The following is a 21,988-nucleotide window of genomic DNA, read 5'->3' as shown; positions in this document are numbered from 1 at the left end:
GGTGAAATACCAAAACAAAGTGGGCATTCAGGGGTTCAGTTTTTTCCTGAGTGTCAGTTATCAGCTGTCCTGAGGTGCTAAGCAGGGGCCCCATGCTTCTATTTGTTTTCCTTCTGCTCCCTACATGCCTAAAGAAGGACTTCTTATTGTCCTAGATTTCTGTTGCTAACTTAAATTCAGTCACTGCCTTCGCTTTCCTAATCTTCTCCCTACATGTGCAGAATGCTGTTGTATAGTCTTCCTTGACGACTGTCCCAAACTTCCATTGTGTGTATGCCTCTTTTTTTCTCTTTCAAGGGGACCATGTTATCTCTATTAAGCCAAGAGGGCTTGCTAGCACTTCTGCTACCTTTCCTCCGCATGGGAATGGTCTTCTTTTGTACTTCAAGGATTGTGTCCTTGAGGAACGACATGCACCTATCCCCTCCACACACCCCACAGACCCCATACCCACTCACCCACACATCCCCATAAGCACCTTCCCACCCACTCACATACACACATATCCCCACACCCCATATATACACACCCACCCATACGCCTCCACAACCTCTGCCTCCCTGCAGTATACAAGAGTAAGACTTCATTTTGAGCTATTATGTAATCACCTCTATATACATGACACAAATCAGGACAAGAATATATATTTTCAAATAAAAATAAATATGTTCTTGTGCATGTTTGATTTTTAATATATCACTTTTTTCCAGTTCCAAGATGGAGTACTTCTGGGGTGAGGGTAGGGACTTTTGGTGGCAAAGGTCAGGGGGACTTCTAGTCCTAAGATGGTGACCAGGGGTGGGGCTACCCTTGCAGCCTTCAACATCTCTCCAAAACTCATTAAGTGTCCCTCCAGTCAAAATAATTGCCTGTCCCTGGGTCAGGAGAAGGTTTTTTTGGCTGGGTCTATAAAGGGAGGTGGGAGACTTTTGTGAGTCTTGCCCTGTATTCCCCCTAGCTAACCATCTCAAGCTCCTCTGGTTCCCCTTCCCTTTGTAGAAACTCCTTTTGAAAGGGTAGCTGTAGATATCATAGCAGCACAGGACACCAGTACATTTTGGTACTTGTGGATTATTCAACACAATATGCAGGAGCAGTGCCCCTACAAGCTGTCACAGCCCCAAAGGTAGCCAAAGAGTTATTAAAGATGGTTATGTGGGTGGGCCTACCCCAAGAAATATTAACACACCAAGGGGCAAATTTTGTCCTACATATTTGGGGACTTATGTGGAATGTTGGGAGGGAAACACTTGAAACCTCAGTTTACCACCCTTGGATAGATGCATTGGTTAAATAATTTAATCAGACTGAAAATCTGGTGAAGAAATTTGTGACTGAAATATCCCAATGGCAGGAGCAGGTTCTGGCTCCTTTACTACTTGCAGTGAGGGAGATGCCACAGGCCTTAATGGGCTTCTCTCCTTGTTTAAACTCCTTTATGGACACCAGCCTAGATGGATATTAGATCTGATTAAGAAAGGCTGGGAAGCCCAACCCCACAGGGCTACAAATATGGTACAACATGTATTGCAGCTTCAGAAGAGACTATGACAGATGGGAAAGTGAGCACAAGAGCAATTGCATGAAGTGCAAACATGGCAAGAGGTGCAGTACAACAGAAAGGCTTGGGAACAAAAGCTGGAAGTGGGAGGATTCTCCGTGAGGCAGCAGGGCTAGTAGTCTAAGTTGCTGGCGTGAGAGCAAGGTCCCTATGAAGTCCTACAACAGGTCGGTCCAGTAAACTATGAGATGTCTCAACTGGATAAGTGAAAAACTAAACAGATATATCACATAAAACCCCCGAAACCATGAAAGGCAAGTGAAGCATTATGAGTTGCATCACATGAGGATGAACATGAACTAGGACCAAACCCAAAGGAGGAGAAAGAGTGGAAAATGGTGAAGTTACACATCCAGCTAACTGAGCAACAATGGATTCAAGCAGCAAGAATAGTGGGGAAGTTTAGAGATGTATTCAGTGAAATCCCTGGGGAAGCTAGGGAGGTGGTTCACTACATTGCAACACCCACAGGACAGATAGTAAGAGAAGTGTAGGGGAGGATACCACAACAACTCCAAGAGCCAATAAATGAAGAAGTGGAGACAATATTAAAATGAAGGATCATTGGGGAATCCCAAAGTGAATGGAGGACATAGTGGATGTGCCTAAGCCTAGTGGGAGTCTACAGCTATGTGTAGATTTTCAGAAGGTCAACGCCCTAAGGAGATTTGATGCCTACCCATTGCTGAGGGTTTCATAGATTTCATAGACATTAGGCCATATTGGCTTGTCTGGCATGCCTGTGAGGTACATGTCCATCTTCCATGCACAGAGGAACTACACCAGCTCTTCTGGCAGTTGGGCCTAACAGATGGTTAGGCATAGGCATGTGTTTAAGCTCATCCCACTTGTCTGTCCTCATGGAAAAAGCCCCTATACTCCCATCCTGGGTGAGTGCAGCCTGATCCTGCAAGTTCTGCTTAGCTTCTAGATCTGTACTTGCCTCAGCTACTCTCCACTTTTGTCTGGGTCCAGTTTGCAGTGTGATTATAGCACAGTTCCAAGCCACAAGGCTTGAAGACAAGCCACCCTCCCCTGACAATAACATAGATCCCTATTACTATGCCTTCTGGCCTTTATACAAAATCTCCCTCTGCTCTCAGCTGCCCAGAAGATAAATAGCTCTTTGCACCCCATGTTTGGTATTTAGAACCTCATTTGCCTTGTAAACTTCACAGTATGAACTGGCTCTGGACCCAAATAGGTTAGTCCAACCCCATGCTTCCAATGTACTGTTAGCTGGCCAGAGGAGCATGGTTAAATCCTGATATTATTTGGAAGGGAGTACATTAAGCACTCCAATGTCAGCTATGTAATAGGACTATGCACCACTCCAAAGTGATTTTGTGGCAAGTTCCTTAGTTAGGCATGAACCAGACGGGCTGCAGTGCTTTAACTGCACCAAGCATATGAAGCAGTTCTACAAGAAGGCAAGGACATAAACCAAACATGCCTCAGCTTCAGGTCTCTGCTACATGGAGCTGGAAGAGTTTCTTGCTAGTGCTCTGAACTTGCTGACATCTGTGACCATGGGTGACTGGAGCCTCCTGAGTTGGGGGGGGGGGGGCACATGCCCCCCCAACGGCCAGTCAGTGACCGGGGGGGGGTCCCCCCATGAACAATCTCGCCAACCGGGGGGAGGGGTCCCCCTGCGACCGATCACGCTGACCTTCTCCTGGCACCCCTACTCCCCCGGCTGGCACTTGCAGGGCGGGGCACCGGCACTCCCGCCTGCTCTCTCTGCCAGTTGCCTAAGTGGGGAGCACTGGCTGTCAGGGGGTACACCAGTGCTCTCAGGGGATGCATGTGTACCCCCTATGCATCGCCACTGCCCGTGACCCCATTCTTTTAAAAGGGAAAGTTTTAATTTAAGATGCTAGAGATTATTTTGTAGATGGCAAATGAGTAAAAGTTTAGGGAGGATTTGGGGGTCCTCAGTTTAAGGGCGGGACTTTCTTGCCTGAGAGACTGGGGTTTCCCATAAGAAGTTAATGTATATGTTAGCTGATACTGTAGGACTAAATAGGTTACCACAGGGAAGTGACCTTAAAAATATTATATATAGATTTCAGTGACTTTAATTGAACCAGAATACCCTGACTTATGCAACTGAACAACCATTAAAAATTTGATTGTGATAAACCAACTCATCCATTTTCCATTGAAGCATTGGCCAGTCCTTTTATTTGCTTTCCTAATCATCTTTTTTTAAAGTTTCTTTCTTTCTAATCTATGCTTCTTTCTTGGGCTATAGCTGCTCTTAGCTGAGGCCAGTCTTGTGGCAAACTCTGTTAAGGCTATTTTACAAAAAGTTACAACATTTAATAGATTCATAAGATCAGACTGTTGCTCAATACTCATGTCCTCCCCATAAAAACTGAGTTTGAAACTGCACAGCTGCATCAAAACTGAGCAGAGATGGCTGACTCTTTTATGTGGAACATGGCTGCACAGATGTACTGTGTTATGCAAGAGAGTGACCTTTTGGTTTCTTTTCAATGCACACCTCTTTATGAAACTGTAAAACTTCATTCAACAAATGGCAGGGGCCAGATTCTCAGCCCCTGCTTTGGCTGCTTTCAGTCATGGCTGGGAAGCTGCTGGAACAGGACAGCTGGGAATTTCCCCACCTAGGGAATCCCCCTTTAGGGTGAAATAGGTCTGTTATACCCTCTTCAAGACCCCTTCTCTGTAAAGCCTGAGCAAACCCTGCTGCCCTCTGGCATAATGGCCTCAAGGGAATTGGGCCGCCTACTTCTTTGTCTCTGGTAAGAGGAACAGAAAGTTGGTAGAAGCCATATTTGCTCACCTGCCAGCCAGAGTGATATGCTGAGCATAACAGATTTGCTAGAATCTCATATCACAACCATTAGGTTGTTGAATTTTATTGAAGTTGGATATTTCAAATCTGATTAATTCACTTTGATTTCCAGTTTGGTTTAAATCACAGGTGACAAAATAAATATTTTCCATGAAAGTAACAAGTATAGGTCCAGCCAGAATAATGTTAGGGCCAGAACCAAAAGCTTTTACTCAAGAAAAGATCCTTGAAGCTTTCCTCAGTAGCTGTCTCAGAATTGGGTGCTGAATGCTTACACATACTGTATTATCATAATGAATATCCAAGCTAATATTCACACACATTGTCGTAACAAGTCCTGTAGGCATGTTGTGTATATGTTGCTTTAGAAACAATGTATATAATAGCAATTTTCTCTGTTAAAGTTTGAAGAAGCAGTTATTAGTCAATGCTATTATTTTTTCTAACTCTTTAAAAGTCAGCCACAGGAATAGGGAGCTGGGGTGGTGTGGGTGCTAAGTTGGATGGTTAACAGTGCAGAGGTTGCAAGCTTGGGGCTGATGCAGAAGCATTCACAGTGCAGCTTGTCAGATCCCAGTCAATTTGTGAGTTCTTGTCATGAGGACTTGAAAAAGGAAGTCACCAAAGCAAGCTCTTTTCTCATTTACACCAGTAGAAATGTAGACAAACTTGCTTGAAATGAATGGATCTATGCTAGTTTTAACTTATGTTAAAGTCTGGTTTAGAAACAGTATTCCAGTAATTCTTAACTGGGGTGCCACCAGCTGCCTGGAGGTGTGAAGAGGTAAGTGAGGAGATAAGTAGATAAGCTAAATGGGCCAATCCCCTGCCTGACTGATCCTCTGTCACTGCTGTGCTCCTCTGCAAGGAGATAAACACTCTAATATATAAATTAGTTTTTGAAATTGGACACCAGTCAATTAAAAAAAAGTTATGGAGGGGACTGGCCTTTGGGTCCAGGGAGGTGTGCCTTGAGTCCAAAAAGGTTGAGAACCTTTGCAGTATTGTAAAGGATTGGAGATTTAAAAATCTAGATGGTGATGGTTTGGATTATTCTCCTGATTGTCAATACTGATTGCTGTTTTTAATCTTGACACTCATACCATTTCTCTTCAAAGATTTGACCGCTATCCCCTCTCCCTACTCCCCAGATAGACAAGTGAATAAGAAAATGTTATAAATATGCTATAGAAATTTCTGTAAGAAATTCAACAATCAAATTGCCATTGACTTCAAGAGATATTGTGGGCAGTCAGCAATTTCCTGAAAAATCAGTTTAAGTGGCTAAATTTAGGATTTACTGCCAAATTTGAAAAAAAATCAGCCATTTCTCCTTACTTTTCAGTAATTCCACCTTACATTTATGTAGTGTTTTTCATTACCATGGATGCAACAATGAGGAAAAATTACATTTAATAATATATAACCATGTTATTCTACAGATTAGATTGGAGAGCTAAGCATAAAACTGGTGAATAAATGCACACATGCACACTATCCCCACCTATCATTTGTAATTACTGCTGTGAATTTGATCAGGACATTGAGTTTAACAACCTGCACTTGTCAAAAACAGCAGATCTTTAACTGTCATTGCCAAATGACATCCAGTCTTGTCAGCTCACTGTCTAAGTAGTAGTGGTTTGATACCCTGTTAGAGGAAAAGTCATGTACTCATTCCATTTGGCATCTTAGTTTTTTTTCTCCTGATGATTTCCCACCCAAATACTTAGGAGGTCCAAGACCACAGTACAGATCAGTGAGCCAACAAGTTAGTTTCAGTTCACCTGAACACATTGTACTATGTTCTTAAACAAGGAGGAAATATTTTCTCTCACCTCACATCAGCCACATCCTTTGTAGCTTTTGCAAGTGGTAATGGTGCTATGAAAGGGGGCCCCTGAATACTCTTGTAACAGACTGCCAATGTGGGCTCACCAGATTCGCTTGAGATACTTACCCTGGGCTAGAAACAGTGGTGGTGAACTCTGAGCAGCCCCACATGTGGAGCAGGGGAGCCCTGCCGTGTGGAAAAGGAGAAGCCAATCGAAAGAAGGGGTTTTCAGTCCCCTCATTCGCATGGAAGGGGGATGGCTGGGGTTGGGGGTCAGCCACCCTGAGCCCTGGTTGGCCGGTTTGCAAGCCAGGGAGGGACTGCCTGACGGGATAAAAGCAGCAGTTGAACTGGCGTGTGGGGGGGTTACTGACAATGACTCCGGGGAACGATGCAGGAGGCCTAAGAAGTGCTGGGGTGAGCTGACCCAGTAGACGGAGCAGAGAGACCCCTCTGAAGAGCCTCAAAGGCCCTGGGAAAAGAAGACAGTGGCCTTGCCTTCAGCCCTGCAGCAGAGAGGGAGCGGCGGCCAGGGCTTGGGGCAGACCGTTGGTGCCCCAAGGCCCCATCACAGTGTGCTGGACATGCTGGGCATCCCGGAGGCTAGGGGTGGCAGTCGGCCCCCCACTCCACTGCAGAGAAGAAGCAGCAGCCAGGAGTGCAGGCGGCATCCTTATCTGGAGCAGGGAGTGGGCCAGTGAGTTGAGGAAACTCCTTACCTCCCCCTGGGAAGCAGGACAGCAGCAGGCAAAGCACTGGGATCCTGAGGAGCAGCAGCACCCAGACAAGGGCCAGCACTCAGAGAGGGATACGTGAGTCACAAGGCATGTGGGGCACTTGGCTAGTCATCTGGAGCAGGGGTTTAGAGGAGCGACCCCTGGGAGCTGCCTGAGCTGCTGACCCTCTGCCACTGACTGCCCCAGAGGGGACTCAGTCCTGTCCCTTATTCTGCAGCTGATTGTCATTGGATGGAGTCCCTGAGCTTTGTGCTTGAGTTATGCCGATTGCTGCTGGAGCCTACTCTGTTGCTTGTTGCTTGCCTTTTGGTTGCCACGGATGGTCACCCTTCAGCCTCTTTGGGGGGGTTGGGGTTTAATACAATTTGATTGCAATTTGATAAGACCAGACAAGCCTATACTGTTGCACTCTGTCACTTATTGGGAAGCCTGTTGGAGCTGCTGGAAGCGAGCACCCAGTTTCCTTGCTGTAGCATCTCAGCAGTGGCTGAAAGCTGCCAGTTACCCTACCTGTGGTTCTTGAGTCAAGGTGCATTCTGGTTTGTTTTGTGATTCTGGTTATGCCATTTAAGTTAATTTGTAAATAACTTTTCCTATTATTCTTGTTTTGTAAAAAAAGTGTAAATAGTTAAATCAGTTAAGCGTTAGACCTTGGGACCATGGGCTGCTCTGTGGGGAGCAGGGCGCAGCTGGAAAGTAAATTGGTGCTGGCTGAAAGCCCTGCCCCACTCTCACCACACCATCCCTGATATTGGGCAGGGGTGGCAACTATTGGGCTGCCACTTGAGTTATGCTTTCATGGATCAGGAAGAAATGAATGATTGCTGAAAGGTTGCTGCTTGCTACTTATTCTTCTGTCAAAGGAAGTCCCTCCTCCCAGCAACAAATACAGACTTAGAACAAACTGGTACTTCCATCTGTGGTACTTCTGGGACTCCCATTACCATAACATCTCACAGTTTTTTGTACATTTGCTCTCGTAAGTCTTGTAAGCATACTCTGACCTCCATTGATTGAATGGTAATTGGGCAGAGACTTTTAAGAACATTATCTAAGGTAATTGAACAGAACATGGAACAAGTATCTCCTGATTCTCAGGTGGCAGGGCACCTACCCTGTTCAGAGAGGCATAAGCTTTTGTAGGCCACAGCCTGCTTAATCAGATGATTCATAAAACCTGATGAAGTAGGCTGTCACATATGAAGGCATATGTATCTCTGAACCAGCTAGTCTCTAAGGTGCCACCTTGCCCTGTCTTCTGCCTGACTTCAGTCTGATGTGGCTAATTAACTCTCTGAATCCCAGGCGAGCACCATAACCACAACATCATGAACCAACAGCGTGTCCTTGTTGCGAAGAAGACTAACAGCATACTGAGCTGCATTAGTAAGAGCAGAACAGATGCGTTAGTTGCCAGCAGATTGAGGGAATTGATTTTCTTCCCCTCTATTTGGCACTGGTGAGACCACATCTGGAGTCCTGTGTCCATTTTGGAGCCCCACTCTACAGAAAGGATGTGGACAAATTGGAGAGAGTCTAGTGGAGGGCAACAAAAGTGGTGCGGGAGTTGGGGCATATGACTTCTGAGGAGCAGTTGAGGGAACTGGGCCTATTTAGTCTGGAGAAGAGAAGACTGCGAGGGGATTTAATAGCAGCCTTCAACTACCTGAAGGGGGGTTCCAAAGAGGATGGAGCTAGACTGATCTCAGTGGTCGCAAATGATAGAGCAAGGAGCAATGGTTTCAAATTGCAGCAAGGGACGTTTAGGCTAGCTATGAGGAAAATTCTCTCACTAGGAGGGTGGTAATACACTGGAGCAGGTTACTCGGAGAGGTTGTGGAGTCTTCATCTTTGGAGGTTTTTAAGACTTGGCTAGACAAAGCCTTGGCTAGCATGATCTAGTTGGGGCTGGTCCTGCTTTGAGCAGGGGGTTGGACTAGATGACCTCCTGAGGTCCTTTCCAACCTGAATATTCTATGATTCTATCATGCTTCATGTACTGCATTATATCTTGGGAATTCTGTGTGAGAGAACGGTGAAAATCGCAAACTACAGGGTTGTGGAAAGAGTCAGGTTTCAGTTTTAAAAATTGCTTTTAGGGAGGGGGAAATGAAAGCTGATATCTATTTTGCACCAGAAAAAAGAGAAATGGGTCTTTCCTGGATTTCTCACATTTGGACTCTGAGGCCACATTGATATGGCTTTCTTCCTTGCCTCAAGTTCACTGCCAGATAGAGAAGCCCTATCAACTTGTTTCTGTTTGGGTACAAAGAGACCAGACTGTAGGCAGACTAGATGGCTTGAGAGCAGTTCTGAGAGGCTTGGAGCAGACCTGAGCATTTTCCACAGTGCAGCTCTTAGGTTTTTATGAGACAGAGCAAGAACACATTCGTATGGTATGGACTCACAACCCCTCCAAGCCATTTTTTCTGCCTCATTGCCAATCTCTCATGCACCTGTGTAGAAGCGAGTGGAAAGAGCTTTCTTTGTCAGCCGCAGTCCTAGGGTTGAGAGAGGAGACCATGTAGACATGCCTTGTGAGGCCAAGCAAAATCTGCCTGTTCCTGTTTGGTCAGGGTAATGTACAGGAAATGTATGACATCCCTTTAAGTATTTGAACTCTCCATTGGTCTTCGCTGTCTAATATTGCAACAGCAATCGGGGCCCCTGCCATCATACTTGTATGTAGTGAGGCCTAGCATTTTGTGTGCCTTTAATAAGCATGGTTATCAGGTGCTGGTGTGCCAATGTGGTTCTTTAATACTGCATTTGTGGTATAAAGAGCAAAATGTCACAAGCCCCAGTTTTGGCAAACGAAAACTTGTCAGTTAACTTCACACACTTGTCTCATTCCACTTTAAGTCAGGTTCATGTGAACATGAAAATTCAGTAAAATTCAAAGCGTGACTAGCAAATCTGGGTGAGTTACTATCAGTTTCACTTTGCAAAGAATGAAACTTGACCATTTTTATGGACTCTCCTTCCACCCAGCAGGTTCTGGGACTTTCCCTTCCTGGAAAGTTGTCTCTTGTGGCTCATGTTCTATGACATCATCTTCTCTTATCCCCATCTAGGTCTTAGGACTAAAAGCAGCTAGAAAGCTTTCAGTTTCCTTGTAGTCCACTCTACAGGGAAACCAGAGCTGCCAGTTTAATTCTAAGAGACTCTTTTTTGAGGAATTTAGCACTAAGCAGGTTTTCCATGGTATGGGCTTTCTTGCAAAAGCTTTGCACAGCTTTGTGCATTTGCCTCATGCCAAAGAAAATCCTAACTGTGTTTAACAATTTGCTGGTACCTGTCAATGAAAATCATGTAAATGAATCCTCTGAAATCAGTGGCCTTATTGTTTTTGAGAATTTGCCTCTAGCTTAAGCTAAAGACCTGCTGTGTGAAGTGGAACAAGCAGTGTTGAAAGGGTAGAGGGCAACAGAGGGTGCTGAGAGGAAAGGGAGCAATTCTTACCTGATTCAGGGACTTTAAAAAGTCCCCAGCTACTACTCCTGTGGTGTGGCCTGAAAGAGGGATGCCACCACATCCCTTTTGGATCTGCCCCGGTCATGCCCAGTGATGTCAGAATCTTAAAGGGAGGTTCCTGTCTAACTATTGGTCATATGGGAGACAATCCTGGTTACTAACAGTAGGTTTTAAGAGTGACAAGAGCATAAGGTATGTAGTCTCATCATAACATTGGTGTGTTTCAAGCTTTTACTGGTGCAATAAATTCTAGAATGTCCTGGAGATTTAAACACAGAGGACACTTGTTCTGAAAGTGAAATGTTCATTACCTGTAATGCTATTTTTATTAATGAAAAAAAATACACTGAACCCTTATAATTATTTTCAAAGGACTTTCACAGACTAGCTCTGGCAGTATCCTTTTGACCTTAGCATCTCCATTTGCCCAGGCATTGCAGTGGCGGCAAGCTATTTCCTTGAATTGTAGCAAAGGGCATATGGTTTTGTACAGCATATTGTGCTGGGTCATAATAACTGAACCATTTTTTTTTCTGTGGGAAAACAGTAGCAGCTGGAAGTAATGACTCCTGCCTTATCTTGGAACTGGGACTGCATTACTTATATTTTGTTCTTCCCTTAGGAGTCCAAATTTTGCTTCCTCAGGCTGCTGCTGGCTAGCAGCTGGTGTCAAATGTAGGAAATAAAACCATTCTGAACAATATCAAAGGTATTAACTGTAGGATTTGAGCCATTTTACCTCTGCTTTCAGTTCACATGGTTGAAGAGAGGTCAGCTGTCCCTGGATTGATGGAATGCCCATTGAAACATCTGACTATGAAAGGGCATAGAATATGGGTCCTGACACGCACCATTATTGTAACTTGGTGTGCAATGACAACATTAAAAATGGCCCCAGGATTTAAAGAACAAGAACAGGTAAGAGATACTACGGAGAGCCAGAAGAAGGCATTACCTTAGAATTTCTGTTTTTTTCTTAGACTTCTTTGAGAGGGTAGAGGGCGGAGAAAACAGTTTACAGGTGTGGGTTAATGTTTATGGCCTTGAGGGTCTAAGAGAGGAGTATTGTCCCATGATGTGTGTAGAAATAAGGCAGAAAGATGGTTTCCTTGCTACAAAATTTGGAACCTGATCCAATGACAAGAGGTTTTGGCTTATTTCCAATAAGGAACACATGATATTTACCACAGGAATTATGAGGGAAAGAATTTGTGGGTATGTAAAATGTGTCCATCAAATTCAACTCTGATATTTCCTTAGTACAGGGAAATGAATTGCATTAATTCAATGTAAACAAAAGATGTCACTGTCAGACAGAAAAGGCCGGAGATTGAGCTAAAAGCTGATTATATGGAACCTGTTCAAGTGATACATTCATGATTATTTTTAGTTTATTTGTGTGTAGAAGGGGAAATCACTGAAGATACTCTGTGAAATTTTTACTTGTGAAAAAATTTGAATCTGACTTATGAGGTTGCTTTGTTTCTTTGAATATTTTATAGTAATGCTTCCAAGTTCTTGTAAATGCCCCCACACTTTATGTTCATCCTGTCATGTGAGATTACTCTGTAACCTAAAGGAGATGCTGAGTGAATCACTCCATCAGTATGAAAGAAGAAGAAAACGGTAAATAGAAAGCATGTGAGCTGTGGTGACAGACCGTAGGGAGGGTAACAGAGAACAGGGGAAGTTTATACACTGGTTTGTATAGGGCTATGCCAAGTATTTTAGCAAAAATATTACAGTGTACTTCCAAAATATATTAGAGTATATTACCGAAGTATATTAGTGCAGTGTGGGACTCAGTCCTCATGTGCTCACTGAAATCAAACTTTGATTGACTCATGGGTACAGGATTGGAGCTGAATACTGTATTTGGGATTAACAGTAAAAATGATGTTTCCCCTCCCATGAAGAGCAATTCTTCGCAAAAAAAAGATGCCTTTTCAGAAGACCAAGTGTGGCTTCCCCCAACTTCCATAATCAGTCATACTCTTCTCTCTTAGTACTCAGTCACTAATCATCACAAATCATGGGTCCCACCCATAGGTCAATCTAGAATTTTGGAAAGGCGGGGGTGCACATGGTGAGGTGCATCATCACATACAAAACAACACATGTCTTTATCCAGGTAAAAAGAAACTAGAAACTTTATTAATATGCTAGGGGTCCCTCAGCTGCACTATTCAATTTAAGATTGGCCAAAAAAACTAATATAACTTAATTGAAATGAGTTAAAAACAATCTGCAGGGCTGTGAAATAGGAGCTTCATTACCAGGATCAGCTAACAGACAGCTGAATTTCAGAACAAAGGCTAGCTTGAGTGGTGAAACATCAAGACCATTAAAAAGGAGAGAGGGTTGTTAACACCTGTGAATGAAAGGTTTAGAAGGGATCAGGTAGAGAATAATGAGCCATGAAGTCAAGTGACTGCCTCAGCACTGCTTGACTAGAAATGCTGCTGCCACTGCCAGGCAGTTGGTTTTAGACTTTGGGTTGATCAGAAATCAAAGGGGATGGAGGGTGCAAGTACACCCTCCCTGGATCTGCTCCTGGTCCCATCTCAAAGTCATGACTCAGGGCTAAATTTTGCTCTTTCAGCTATCCTCTTAAATTCAGCTACTCTCTGAGTTCATACCCGTGAAGCCATGAACACCTCATGTCTCCTGAGGCTGGGAGGGGGCACGGCAACTGCCTGCAGGCAGCAGCGGTGGTGGCAGGGGCGTGGTGGTGGCGAGCGGGGAGCTCCTGTAGGCAGCTGCACTGATGTCAGTGGTGGGGGTGGGCCTAGTGAGGACTACCTGCAGGTGGCTGCAGCGGTGTCGGTGGGAGGTGGGATGGGGGTGTGGTGAGCACTGACCGGCAGTGTTGGTGGTGGCCAGCAGCGATCAGCAACTGCCTGCAGATGCCGTCAGCGGTGTCACTGGTGAGGGGGGTGGGGGTGGCGAATGGCAACTGCCTTCAGGCGGTGGCATCCAGCCTGAGGGGGTGCACGTGCACCCGCATGCACCCCCTATGCGTCACCAATGCATGAAGCAGAGCTCAGTTTGTTTCTTGGATTTTACTCAGTTTGTATCAGGCAAGCTTGTTGTTGACCAAACATGACCATCTTCCCAAAAATCTGCTCTGATGTGGGGACGTTCATTCTGCAGGTTTCCCTTTACCCCTCCCCTCACAACTTTTTCCTCTGATATGATATCATCACTCCTGTCCCTGAACTTTAAAAGGACTCTATGCAAGATACAGGTAGTGTGAGAATGAGATGGGACTAGGGTGGAAAATCATTTTCTATCAGCCCCTTGGGGAATCTGATGAAAACTTAATAGAGCCTGAGGCATTCATTTCTCTGTGAATGCCTTCTGCTATGGGGAATTCCCCCTACAAGGGGAAGCCCATGTTCAGCCACAGGTGGGAGAGTCCCTAGCAGTTGGAACTGGGGAAAGGGGACTCTGAAGCTGATGCAGAGAGAGGACGGCCTCTGGGTGGTTGACCAATCAGACCCGCTAAGTCTACATGAATCTCATGGGATTTGGAACTTTGTGAGCTGAATGCTGCACATTGTTCTGTGATGAGACCACCCACCCACCAATGGAAAATTCTTGTTTCCTTTCCCCTGGTCCCTGCTACACAAAACAGCAAACAGAGTTGTTGAAACCAATGAGAATTTTGCATCAAGAAAAAGCTGAGTAATTTGGGATTTATCTAGATTCTAGGAGATTGAAGAATACAACAGACAATGGATGATTGTGCAGCTAGAAATTAATGCCCCATGTGATCAAATGAAGTTTATTTTTGACCTTTGGGGATTTTTTACTATCTTGTACCATCTACACTTTTCCCAGAGCCTGAAGAAGACACTTTGATTCCTGAAAGCTTGCAGAAAAGGACAGTTTTTCTTGCCATTTTCCAGTTGGTCTAATAAAAAGTATCATTTTGGAACCAAGAGTTCTAGTTTTTTGTATGTCCCATCTGATGACATTTGTCAGCTTGAACATTTTGTATCTGATGCATCTGAAAATAAACTAAAAACAAAGGCAAAAACAACAGATTTAAATATGTGTGGCTGTTATTAATCAAGCTTTTGTCAATAGCTGTTGGGGGAGTCAGTAGAGTAAGTGTGTGTATATGTGTGCAGCTGTGTGAAAGGCAGTAAGAAGCAGTTGTACATGTGTGCAAAGCAGTTACCTTTTGAAATTGAGGAATCTATTAAAAAATTCGATAAAATGGTTCGCTCTCTATTTTCAGACTCTCTTTTGGTTGTAAGTACTATGTCATTCATCTAATTCAGGGGTTGTTAACTGGGGGTACATGTACCACTGGGGATACTTGGACCAGTCTTAGGGGGTGCGGATGGGCAGGCAGGGACAGAGTGCTGCCACCTCCCAGGAGCAGGGCCAGGGTGGGGCGAGGGCAGCAGCACCCCTCTGTGGGGTGGGGAAGCTCGCACACGGCAGTAGCCACTGCCACATACTAACTTGGTTAGCTTCCCTGCCCCGCATAGGGGTGCTGCTGCCCTCAGCCCAGCCTGGTGAGCTTTCCCGGCCCACCCTGGCCCTGCTCCTGGGAGGCGGTGGTGCTTTGTCCCTGCCTGCCTGCGTGCTGTCTGCGTCTCCCTGCTCCGTGTCCGGCTGCACGCTCCGCCCCCCCCACCCCGCTTGGCATCCAGCCGCATGCTACCCCCACCACACACCCCACTCTGCCCCGCCTCTTGCTCAGTGTCCAGCCACTGGGGGTACGTAGATTAAAAATGGTTTGAAAGCCCCTGATCTAATTCATCTTGGCATGTTGGGGCATTTGAAATATCACTGTAAGCAGAATTCAGAATCAAAGTGTTGGCCTTACTATGATTTAAAGTCTAAAAAGTGCAGTGTTTTTTTCAGTTTTGAAAAATGGCAATTCAGGTTCAGCACAAGATGCTTGAAAAGATCTTCTAAGCATTTTTGGAAATTGGGATTCACCACTCTCCTATTATCTACTTTTATCTTCTTTATGTTTACTTACATTTAAACTGGTTTCCTATTTTGCTTACCAGGGGGTGGTAGTATATGCCCCCTTGAACTCAGTGGATGCATCTACACAAGATGCTTTACTGCGCAGTAAAGCCAATTACTACACAGTAAGCATCTGCATCTACATGCAGTAATTGGCTCTAATCACAAATAAATTTGCTACCTGCAAATGCAAGTAGCAAATTTACTCAAGATTAGTAACCGAGCAGTAGCGCACATGTAGATCGCTAACCAGGAGCAAATGTGCTCCCGGTCAGCTAGGCAGCAGCTAAGGGGAGCTGCCCTAAGCCTCGTGCTCCCCCTGGCTGCTGCAGGGGGCTGGTGCAGGGCCAGTAAGGGTGGGAGCAAATTTCTGCCATGAGCAGCAATCTGCTCCTGAGACCCTGCATGTGTAGATGCCTGCTCCAGAGCATTTCCTTGCAAGTAGTTTACTCATGAGTAAACTGCTCTGAGATCAAACGCACATGTAGACATCCATCTAGCCGGCTGCACTGCACCATCCCAGGGCCACTGCCACCTGGACCCTGTCCTGCTGGCCAGACCGTAGAAGGGACACCGACAGCGGTCTCCTGGATGCCATGCCTGGGGCTGTCCATGCCCTCATCCGCCTCCAGCACCCCCCACCACCTCTGGGCCTACCGGGCCAGCCAGTAGTGCTGGCTGCATATCATCCAGGCCACCTGGGACAATGAGCAGTGGCTGGAGGCATTTTGCATGACCTGAGCCACCTTTCTGGACCTCCTGGAGCAGCTCTGCCTGTAGCTGGAGTTGCATGACACCATCATTTGGCATCCTATCCCCACAGACAGCTGATTGGCCATCACCCTGCCGAAGCCATGCCCACAAACCTCTGCTACATGGGCCACCTCCCATGGGTGGAGGTGCTGAACCTCCACCTATGCCCACAATGGGGCCTGCTGTTGGGTGGTGGGCAGCTACCAGGGGCCAGGTAGGGCTAGGGTCAGTGGCAGGGAAGCAGGCAGCACAAAGGCTACTGCCAGGGCCAGAGTGGTGTCTTGCACTCGGTGGTCATCCTCCATGGCGTGGGCAAGGTGGCCACTGGGGAGGCCATCCTTGAGGTGTGTGGTGCCCTCCACAACGTGCTGGGGCACACGGTGCTCTGTGTTCATGACCCCTGAAGGTGGTAGCAGGATTCCATGCCCTGGGATTCCCCCAGTGCATTGGGGCCCGGGACAGGACCCACATCCCTGTCACCTGCCCGCCCCACAGGGGCTGCCCCTACTACAGCAGGAGGGGCTTTCACTCTGTTGTGCTCGAGGCTGTCATCAACCACCATAGTGCCTTCACTAATGTAAGCACTGGTTGGGCGGGCAATGCCTACAATACTAGCATCTTCTGGAACTCCATCCTGCCAGCCCTGGTGCAGAGTGGGTGCTTTGTGCTGGGGGGGTGCCAGACTTCCAGCTGGGCACCATGGCGGTCCTGCCTCTCCTCATTGGAGACCCTGCCTACCCACTCCTCTCCTGGCTCATGCGCCCCTACACTGGCCAGCTAGACCCCTACCAGACCCACTTCAGACCCCACTTCAACAGGTGCCTGGGCCACACATGCACCTGGTGGAGTGAGCCTCAAGGGCTGTCAATGCATCCTCACTGCCACCTTGAGTTCACTGAGGACATCTCCTGGATCACTGTCGCAGCCTGCAAGCTGCATAACATCTGTGAAGCCTGGGGGGAGTTGTTTCCTGAGGCCCGGGCAGAAGAGGCGCAGTGGTCAGAAGATGCCTAGCTGTGGGAGTACCAGCTGCAGTGGCAGCAACAGTGGTGGGCCCCCCTGCTGAGGTCCCAGGAGTGCTGCACACCTGTCACTGGGAGCTAGGGCACTGGGTGTGAGAGGTGCTGGCTGACCATCTCTTCCTGCACTCCCCACTGTAGCTTACTTGGACAGCACTGCCCACCCCCAGCACCATGCTTGCTCCAGACAGTTCTCAGAAAAGCACTCGATTGCCCTCACAATAAACAGACCCCACCTTCCCCCCCTCCGCAACAACAGAGCCCCTTCACCAGTTCCCCCACCCGCTATGCAAACTATTTACAATGTGGTTTGTGTGTGTGCCCTCCTGGGGTGGAGGGCCATGGGGTGGGAGTACTTAGGGAGCGGAACCTAGGGATAAGCAACCAGCACCCTGGCCTCTGACCATTCCCCCACAGGTGCATGGGTACACATGCCATGGTGAGGCCAGCAGGCTCACCCAGGGGCGATGGCAGCCACTAGTGCCTTATCTTGGGTGGCTCCTCCTCCAGCAGCCAGTGGACAGGGCCATAAAGGCTGGTGCATGATCCTGGCCCCACTGCAGGCAGCTCCACCTCCATACCTTCATGGAGCCAGGGTGAGTGGCGGGACTGGGTCCAGGTAGCGGGGTGCTGGATGGCAGGAGACCTGGGGTGGGGGCTGGGACAGGGGCTCCTGGCTGGCAGAGGTGGTGCTGAACCTCCACCTACACCCACAATGGGGCCTGCTGTTGGGTGGTGGGCAGCTACCAGGGGCCAGGTAGGGCTAGGGTCAGTGGCAGGGCAGCAGGCAGCACAAAGGCTATTGCCAGGGCCAGAGTGGTGTCTTGCACTCGGTGGTCATCCTCCATGGCCTGCACTGCCCTTGCCAGTACTGCACCCTGCTCCTACAGGGCCTCCATGTGCTCCTGCTCCAAGGCCAAGGGCTCCTTGAACTCTTGGTCCACCCAGTCCTGTGCCTCTTCATGTTGGTCCTGCACCTTCTCGCACCAGTCCCACACATCCTCATGGGCCATGTCCTCTGCCCACCACCTGTCCTACCAGGCAACATCCTCCATCTACCACATCCACATCCCCACTCACCCCTCAGGGGCTGTTGGGCCACTAGGTGCTGGCTGCAGGCAGCCTGCCTCTCCGCCCTGTTTCCAGACTGCGACAGGCCTGCCTTTCCTGGCAGCACCGGCTACCATGACTTCAGACCCCACTGTCCCCATTTCTCCTGCAGGCCTGTTGGTCTCCTGTGCTGCCCCCAAGCCCACGGCACCTGGGCTTGGGAGGTACGGGGCTCCCAGATGACTGGGATGTGGAGCTGTCCACACCCCCACCCTTTCCACAGGGGGCCTCCTCAGGGTGGCACTGGGGACCAGTCCCCCCTCCTCACTGGTGCTGCACCCTGAGCATGCCCCTGTTGCTCATGTCCCAGGCACTGCATGACAAGCTGTTTGCTTGGACCTAAGTGTGCCTGACCCACTGTGCCCAGCTGCTGCTGATTGCTATGGTGCCCTGGATGCACGTGCACACCTGACATGACACCTTGAGCTTCATTAGTGCAGGGGGCAAATGCAGCCTGTCCCGCAACCTCTTCCTGGGGGGCTACTTGTGGCTGTGCTACACATTTCTGCCCCACACAGCTGGGGATATTGCTTCCAGCATCAACTTGTTGCTTGTCCTGTGAGAGGCCTGTGCCTGCCTAGCTGAGGAGCATCAGCTGCTCAGTAAACTTTTACATGTCTCCTGCCTCCCTATTTGCTGTGGGGGTGGAACCTGGGGGCCATGAGAACATAGCCAGGTTGGACAGAGAGCAGGGGTCAGGGCTGTAAGGGCCCTCCCCACAGTGTGGGGCTTACCATGTGGGCAGGGTTGGCATGCCCAGTGGCTCTAGTCAGTCCTGGCTGGCAGCAATGATGCGTGGCTCCTGACGGACACATCAGGCAGTGGGACATGGAGTGCAGATGCCCAGCTGGGATCCCCCAGGGAGGAGCTGGTGCTGCTAGCAGCTAGCCATGACATGGATGATTGCATCTTGTGACTGGGGCCGAAGCTGTAGAACTGTTGGGGCAGCCACTGGCCCAGGCTCCCCGAGCTGCTGGTAAAGACTGGGGGTGGGGAGTTTGGCAGGACAGGCTGCTGGCACCCCAAGGGGCCCTCCCCTGGTGGCACATCACCACAGGTGTCAGGCTGGAATGGGGGCTTGGGCAGGCTGCCCGTGCTGTTCTACATAGCTATGGCATGGGTCCTAGGGTGCAAGGATGGCATCCAGCTGCCACATAAAGAGCATGGACTTGTGGGCACTCCCCTACTGATGATTGTGGTTGGTGATGGTGACCCACTATGCTCACAAGGCCTTGACCTTTATGCGGCACTGCTGTGCCGACCAGTTATGCCCATGTTCCTGCATCTGGCCTGACAGCCCCTCATTAACATGGGTGTTGGAATGCCCACCCTGTGCAAACTGCTGCTGCACCTCCATCTCGCCCCACAGTGCCATGCAGACAGTAGTCTCCTGTGACCAGCTGGGGCCCTGGGTAGCAGCAAATGGCATCGGTCAGGGGCTCTCACGCTGGCTTTCTGGCCCTCTTCATGGCTGTCACTGTGCTTCTGGGCAGCTGCCTGCAGTGCCCAGTGCAGTGGCACAGGTTGGGAGTAGGAGCCACACAGTGAGGTGATGCCCTGCAGCACCTGCAGGGTCTGGGCAGGCTGCTGGGGTTTGTCTATGGGCAGCTGGCGCTGGCCCCAGTAGCCAGGAGCTGGCTGCAGATGGGCCTTGGTGCTGGCAGATGTAGCAGCAGCCTGCAGAGCTGGATGGCATGGCACGGCAGCTGTGCAGCATTGTGGTGCCAGGCAGTGGCACCGGGGTACAGGCAGGCTGGCACAGGTAGCCCATGGCCTGTGCAGTGGGGGCAGAGACCAAGACTCCCCCCAAGCTCCTTGCTGTTCTGCCCCAGGGCTTAATATGCCTGCAAGCTTTTAAAGGGCCTGTGGTTGAGGCTGCCATAGAGGCATCACAGCCCTGGGACAGGAGAGGGTCCCAGCCCCAGAGCCCTGGGGCTAAGCTCAGGCTGGCCCCCTAGTGGTAGGGCTGACCAGGAGCAAATCTGCTCCCAGTTGGCATCTACATGTGCATTATTGTGCAGTAACTGCTCGTAAATAAATTTGCTTCTTGCATTTGCAGGTACCAAATTTACTCATGAGCAGCGAAGTTTACTATTCGCAGATTAATGATAGGCAAACTAGGCACATGCCTAGGGGCCTGAGCTGCAGAGGGGCCTGGTCCTTCCCTCTGCGGCGGTGGTGGGAATGACTCTATCTGTCTCCTTTCCCTTCCTTTCCCCTCCCCTCCGCTGGCCTCGCTGCCACCCTGGCTGCTTCCTAGCACAGCTCCGAGCCCTGCCTTTTGCAGGCGGCAGTGCCAGAGTGGGGCGTGGGGTCTTGACTGGCCTAGAGACCATGAGTTTATTTGCCTAGGGCCCACTAAAGGGTTAATTTGGCCCTGATTGTACGGTAAGCATGTGCACATGTAGACGTGCACACTTACTGTGCAGTAAACTACGCACCTAGTGCAGTAAACTTATGTAGCTGCACCTAGTGTGAGCGAAAGTATGTGATTCAAGAATAAAAAGAAAACCTAGATCCCTGCAGCAGCAGCCACATTTTTCTTTTTACTTTTATAACAACTCAATGTAATGTATGGAATGTATTTTAAGAACTTTCTGCTGACATTTTCTTGATTAGATAATTTGGGTATGTACTTTTGTATTATAAATCGGTATGAGATATATTTCTCAGGTATTTAATTGGTTGTGCATCATCATTTTCATTCTCTAATATTCTTATAGCATTTCTCCATTCCCTTGCCTATATTGTTAAATGTCATGTATATTGCAAGAATCCTGACTGGCCTAAAGAAATATTTCCATCTTGAAAGTTTTTGTTCAGCCACAGACCAACACCATTGTCTCAACACCACTATATGAGGTGTGGTATCTGTATGTGGTGTATGTAGCCATCATCCTGGTTTTTGTGCACTGCATGTTTAAATATAAAGTCCTCATTTTCATCTGCCAAGAGATAGGTCAGTAAGGTCACTCAGCATGAAGAATCTTGTAGGGTGAGTCTGTGTTGTGTCATAGGAATTCTGCATATGTTCCATCTTTGCTTGCTGGGCAGTTTTGGGGGTTTTTTTGGTGTAGCATAAACCATCCGAACTGAAAATACATGTTTTACAGTGTGTGCATAGAAAAGACAATAGGCCTAATTTTCATTTGTAGTCAGGCCTTTTTCAATGCTTCACCACTGTACAGGGGCCTTTCTAGTGTATCTATTTTATAGATCCCTTATTCTACCTGACCTGTGTAAAGGACGTTTAGCATGAGGACAAAACCCAAAATGTATAATGTGGGTTTGTTCTAAATATTATAGTAGTGCTTAGAGGCCCTGACTGGAGGTTTGTTATCTTTATGTGCTCTATAGATACAACTTACATTGCACACAATCATTTTATGCTTTGGAAGAAACCTTTGGCTTCTTTTCCTCTGAGTATACCAGGAAATCACTATTAGCTGTGTAACACATACTCCTCTTATTATTATGTAATACGTGTATTCCAATAGAGTCTAGGACTTGGGGTTACAAACCAGGGTCCTATTGTTCTGGGTGCTGTATGTTGACGCAGCACAAAGTTGGTCCCTTGCCAAAGCATTTGCATAGTAAGTATAAGGTAAGAGGTACTAGATACACTGAGGAAAAGGAATGCAAGAGATGATCGTGGCCAGTACAGTTGTCATTTGTCTGAGCATACCA

The 21,988-nt window shown here is 47.9% G+C and overlaps 1 long non-coding RNA gene across 2 annotated transcripts in view; it reads left to right on the top strand.

Moving 5' to 3' along the window:
• The window catches only part of LOC109283852 (uncharacterized), a 139,337-nt gene extending 126,215 nt beyond the window's left edge, over window positions 1–13,122 (top strand). For both annotated transcript variants that reach the window (XR_002091137.2, XR_002091139.2), the window contains exon 4: window positions 11,179–13,122. This is a non-coding gene — a long non-coding RNA (uncharacterized LOC109283852). The remainder of the gene's footprint in view (window positions 1–11,178) is intronic.
• The last annotated feature ends 8,866 nt before the right edge of the window (window positions 13,123–21,988 follow it).

This window comes from Alligator mississippiensis, chromosome 3, assembly GCF_030867095.1.
Source record: "Alligator mississippiensis isolate rAllMis1 chromosome 3, rAllMis1, whole genome shotgun sequence".
NCBI classification, from domain to species: Eukaryota; Metazoa; Chordata; order Crocodylia; family Alligatoridae; genus Alligator; species Alligator mississippiensis.
The sequence above is the reverse complement of the archived record's forward strand: the minus strand, read 5'-3'. Positions and strand labels throughout refer to the sequence as shown.